We start from the raw sequence: 6,034 nt of genomic DNA, 5'->3' as shown, positions 1-6,034 counted from the left end.
AAAATAAGTTACGTCACAGTTCGTCTTATCTACTGGATCTGGATGCGAGAATCAAGAGTTGTGGAAAGATTCCGACAAGGAATTATTTATTGTTGTTTGCCAGGTTGTAATTAAAACTGTAAAGAAAGGAGAAGAGAAGAAAAAAATTAGATTGGAGATGATGTATGGAAATTTGTGGAGAAAAAATTGGATTCAATTTTTAATAAAAATTTTCTTTGTGTTTTAGAAATAATAATATATTGACTCTTTGGGAAGTCCAGCAGTGTCCAGTCAATACAGATTATGGCATTGGGCCAAATTGTATCAAGCCAACCATTCATTCATACGTTTCTTCATTCATTCGCCCAGACAGTCATACATCCATCCACCCACCCATCATCATCAGGCAAAAAATAAATGGACATACAACACACATCAGCCATGCGTGTGTTTGTGTGTGATGTCAGTGCAAAGAACAACGCCCCGTCAAACGTCAAACTTTGTTTATGAATTACTTGTTTGTCTATATGGACGTTTGAAAAAATTGTTGCCCCTTTTCTAGCTTAGAATTCAAAACCGACCAAAATTGCTGTGAAAAAACAAAACGGAAGACCAAGTTGCCGCTTGCTTCTACATAAAAATATTCAACAAGTTCCAAACCTGCAGAATTAGTGCACTAAGAGGAATCATAAAATATTCCCAAATTTCAGTCCAATTACCAAAAACTATAACCGACCAAAATTATTTAAAAAATGTCATTTGCCAGAAAAAGTCAGAAGTGGCCACTTTATTTGATAAGCAGACAACAATTAATGATTGGCTTTGAGCAAAATTTGCTAGACGGATTGGGAAAAAACTTTAATATAATTACTAGACGACCGACAATTTGGATCTGTGTCAGTCATTCATGGCTGCATACTACCACTATCAAAGAACAGCAACACAGGAAGGAAATGAAATTTTTTCTGCTATACATGGTGACGAATTTGATTGATGCTTGAAAAAATATTCTTTAAAAAATCCACGCCTCATCTATAAGGACTTGAAAAAATATTCTTTAAAAAATCCACGCCTCATCTATAAGGACTTGAAAAAATATTCTTTAAAAAATCCACGCCTCATCTATAAGGACTTGAAAAAATATTCTTTAAAAAATCCACGCCTCATCTATAAGGACTTGAAAAAATATTCTTTAAAAAATCCACGCCTCATCTATAAGGACTTGAAAAAATATTCTTTAAAAAATCCACGCCTCATCTATAAGGACTTGAAAAAATATTCTTTAAAAAATCCACGCCTCATCTATAAGGACTTGAAAAAATATTCTTTAAAAAATCCACGCCTCATCTATAAGGACTTGAAAAAATATTCTTTAAAAAATCCACGCCTCATCTATAAGGACTTGAAAAAATATTCTTTAAAAAATCCACGCCTCATCTATAAGGACTTGAAAAAATATTCTTTAAAAAATCCACGCCTCATCTATAAGGACTTGAAAAAATATTCTTTAAAAAATCCACGCCTCATCTATAAGGACTTGAAAAAAATATTCTTTAAAAAATCCACGCCTCATCTATAAGGACTTGAAAAAAATATTCTTTAAAAAATCCACGCCTCATCTATAAGGACTTGAAAAAATATTCTTTAAAAAATCCACGCCTCATCTATAAGGACTTGAAAAAATATTCTTTAAAAAATCCACGCCTCATCTATAAGGACTTGAAAAAATATTCTTTAAAAAATCCACGCCTCATCTATAAGGACTTGAAAAAATATTCTTTAAAAAATCCACGCCTCATCTATAAGGACTTGAAAAAATATTCTTTAAAAAATCCACGCCTCATCTATAAGGACTTGAAAAAATATTCTTTAAAAAATCCACGCCTCATCTATAAGGACTTGAAAAAATATTGTTTAAAAAATCCACGCCTCATCTATAAGGACTTGAAAAAATATTCTTTAAAAAATCCACGCCTCATCTATAAGGACTTGAAAAAATATTCTTTAAAAAATCCACGCCTCATCTATAAGGACTTGAAAAAATATTGTTTAAAAAATCCACGCCTCATCTATAAGGACTTGAAAAAATATTCTTTAAAAAATCCACGCCTCATCTATAAGGACTTGAAAAAATATTTTAAAAAATCCACGCCTCATCTATAAGGACTTGAAAAAATATTGTTTAAAAAATCCACGCCTCATCTATAAGGACTTGAAAAAATATTGTTTAAAAAATCCACGCCTCATCTATAAGGACTTGAAAAAATATTGTTTAAAAAATCCACGCCTCATCTATAAGGACTTGAAAAAATATTGTTTAAAAAATCCACGCCTCATCTATAAGGACTTGAAAAAATATTCTTTAAAAAATCCACGCCTCATCTATAAGGACTTGAAAAAATATTCTTTAAAAAATCCACGCCTCATCTATAAGGACTTGAAAAAATATTCTTTAAAAAATCCACGCCTCATCTATAAGGACTTGAAAAAATATTCTTTAAAAAATCCACGCCTCATCTATAAGGACTTGAAAAAATATTCTTTAAAAAATCCACGCCTCATCTATAAGGACTTGAAAAAATATTGTTTAAAAAATCCACGCCTCATCTATAAGGACTTGAAAAAATATTGTTTAAAAAATCCACGCCTCATCTATAAGGACTTGAAAAAATATTGTTTAAAAAATCCACGCCTCATCTATAAGGACTTGAAAAAATATTGTTTAAAAAATCCACGCCTCATCTATAAGGACTTGAAAAAATATTGTTTAAAAAATCCACGCCTCATCTATAAGGACTTGAAAAAATATTGTTTAAAAAATCCACGCCTCATCTATAAGGACTTGAAAAAATATTGTTTAAAAAATCCACGCCTCATCTATAAGGACTTGAAAAAATTTTCTTTAAAAAATCCACGCCTCCTCCTCAATCAGGACTTGAAAAAATATTCTTTAAAAAATCCACGCCTCGTCCTCAATAAGGACTTGAAAAAATATTCTTTAAAAAATCCACGCCTCCTCCTCCTCAATCAGAACTTGGAAAAATATTCTTTAAAAAATCCACTTCTTGTATAGACCCTTGAAAAATATTATTTAAAAAGTCAACGCCTTGTATAGACCCTTGAAAAAATATTCTTAAAAAATCCACACCTAAAACTAGTCTGGAAAAAATATTCTTTAAAAATCCGCATCCATATCAAATGCAGTTTTTTCAGATCGAACATTTTTTTTCAATTTGCTCCGATTATATAATAATCGAAATTGTGTGTCATATAATTTATTGATTACACACTGATAAATCAAGTTATCAATTTTTTGTGTTGGCCAAATAAAAAACCCAACCAAATCCGCTTTGAAGTTTTATGTAATTTCACACTTATTCAGTTACCGACCGACGACTTGGGTCTCATGGAAAATTGTGTGATACAATTTGTTGCTATTTAAGACGAAGAAGAAGAAAAAAATACACAAACAAACAGAAAAACATAAAAACCTAACTCCGCACACACACGCTCGGAAAGTTGAATGAACTTTATGACTGATTTTTATTTCCAAAGAGCTTTAAATGCTCGAGTTTTTTGTTGTTGTTTGTTGCTGTTGTTGTTACAATAATTTGCAGCTGCAGGCAGACAGCTCTGAAGACAAATAGCTACGATGACGATATGACGCTGCTACAAGATAGACGACCGACCGACTATACATGTTTGAAATGGAACTAGAGAGTAAAAATCCAAAAACAAAAACAGAAGTAGCAAATGCTGGTAAAACACACATGGCTTATATGTTCCGAACTTGCGAACATACAACCAACCAAAAAAAGAGGTAATGACGTTTTTACAAAAATTCACACAACATTTTTGTGTTAAAAAATACGAAACAGTCACACACCTCTTGTAGAGACTACGAAGACCCAATTTTATTTTGGTTAGAGGTTTTTTCTGATATTGGAACTCCATTTAGTCATACACCAGTTTTGTTTTTTTTTTTATTTTTTCGTCTTTCTGTTTAGGTAAATAAGCAAACTAGGGAGGGGCCAAATTTCTGCAAGGGGCATTTCGTTGTCGTTGTTGTTTGCTTTTGGCAAATATCTTTTGCTTGTGTTGACTCTTTATTTGGGATTCCCGTCGTAACCTAGTTGTCGTGGTAGACAAGTCACATTGTTGTTGTTGTTGTTACTTTTGAAAAGGTATTAGTGTCATATTTTTTCCGTCTCCCTTCTTCGGGATTCGAAAGCGTTGAATTGAGAAGAAGAAATACAAACACCTGAAAAATTGATTAAAGCTACCGGCCAGTCAAACAAACCCTGAATGGTAACGCACATTTGGTCCAGATGTTGTTGATTTTTTTTTCAAGAGGAAAATAACTCGATTGTACATAAAATATACACTCGAAGAAAAATGATAGTTTTTTCCTGCATAGCTATATGCGTGGATTTTTTAAAGAATATTTATTGAAGTTTCAAAATAGGCGTGGATTTTTAAAGAATGTTGTTGAAGCATAGCCATAGGCGTGGATTTTTTAAGGAATATTTTTCGAAGCATAGCCATAGAGGCGTAGATTTTTTAAAGAATATTTTTCAAGGCATAGCCATAGAGGCGTGGATTTTTTAAAGAATGTTTTTGAAGCATAGCCAGAGGCGTGGATTTTTTAAAGAATGTTTTTGAAGCATAGCCAAAGGCGTGGATTTTTTAAAGAATGTTTTTGAAGCATAGCCATAGGCGTGGATTTTTTAAAGAATGTTTTTGAAGCATAGCCAGAGGCGTGGATTTTTTAAAGAATGTTTTTGAAGCATGGCCAAAGGCGTGGATTTTTGTAAAGAATGTTTTTGAAGCATAGCCATAGGCGTGGATTTTTTAAAGAATATTTTTCGAAGCATAGCCATAGGCGTGGATTTTTTAAAGAATATTTTTCGAAGCATCGCCATAGGCGTGGATTTTTTAAAGAATATTTTTCGAAGCATAGCCATAGGCGTGGATTTTTTAAAGAATATTTTTCGAAGCATAGCCATAGGCGTGGATTTTTTAAAGAATATTTTTCGAAGCATAGCCATAGGCGTGGATTTTTTAAAGAATATTTTTCGAAGCATAGCCATAGGCGTGGATTTTTTAAAGAATATTTTTCGCAAGCATAGCCATAGGCGTGGATTTTTTAAAGAATATTTTTCGAAGCATAGCCATAGGCGTGGATTTTTTAAAGAATATTTTTCGAAGCATAGCCATAGGCGTGGATTTTTTAAAGAATATTTTTCGAAGCATAGCCATAGGCGTGGATTTTTTAAAGAATATTTTTCGAAGCATAGCCATAGGCGTGGATTTTTTAAAGAATATTTTTCGAAGCATAGCCATAGGCGTGGATTTTTTAAAGAATATTTTTCGAAGCATAGCCATAGGCGTGGATTTTTTAAAGAATATTTTTCGAAGCATAGCCATAGGCGTGGATTTTTTAAAGAATATTTTTCGAAGCATAGCCATAGGCGTGGATTTTTTAAAGAATATTTTTCGAAGCATAGCCATAGGCGTGGATTTTTTAAAGAATATTTTTCGAAGCATAGCCATAGGCGTGGATTTTTTAAAGAATATTTTTCGAAGCATAGCCATAGGCGTGGATTTTTTAAAGAATATTTTTAAAGAATATTTTTCGAAGCATAGCCATAGGCGTGGATTGTTTAAGGATATTTTTCGAAGCATATCCATAGGCGTGGATTGTTTAAGGATATTTTTCGAAGCATAGCCATAGGCGTGGATTTTTTAAAGAATATTTTTCGGAGCATAGATATAGGCGTGGTTTTTTAACGAATATTTTTCGGAGCATAGATATAGGCGTGGATTGTTTAAGGATATTTTTCGAAGTATAGCCATAGGCGTGGATTGTTTAAGGATATTTTTCGAAGCATAGACAGAAGATTGGACTTTTTAAAGCAATGATATTTTTGAAGCATAGCTATAGGCGTAGACTTTTTAAAGAATATTTTTGAAGCATAGCTATAGGCGTAGAGTTTTTAAAGAATATTTTTGAAGCATAGCTATAGGCGTAGACTTTTTAAAGAATATTTTTGAA

The sequence above is a fragment of the Musca vetustissima genome, unplaced genomic scaffold (genome assembly GCF_032173495.1).
Source record: "Musca vetustissima isolate MV318-11 ecotype Yass unplaced genomic scaffold, APGP_CSIRO_Mvet_v1 utg3640, whole genome shotgun sequence".
Lineage (NCBI taxonomy): Eukaryota > Metazoa > Arthropoda > Insecta > Diptera > Muscidae > Musca > Musca vetustissima.
Note: the sequence above shows the minus strand (reverse complement) of the source record.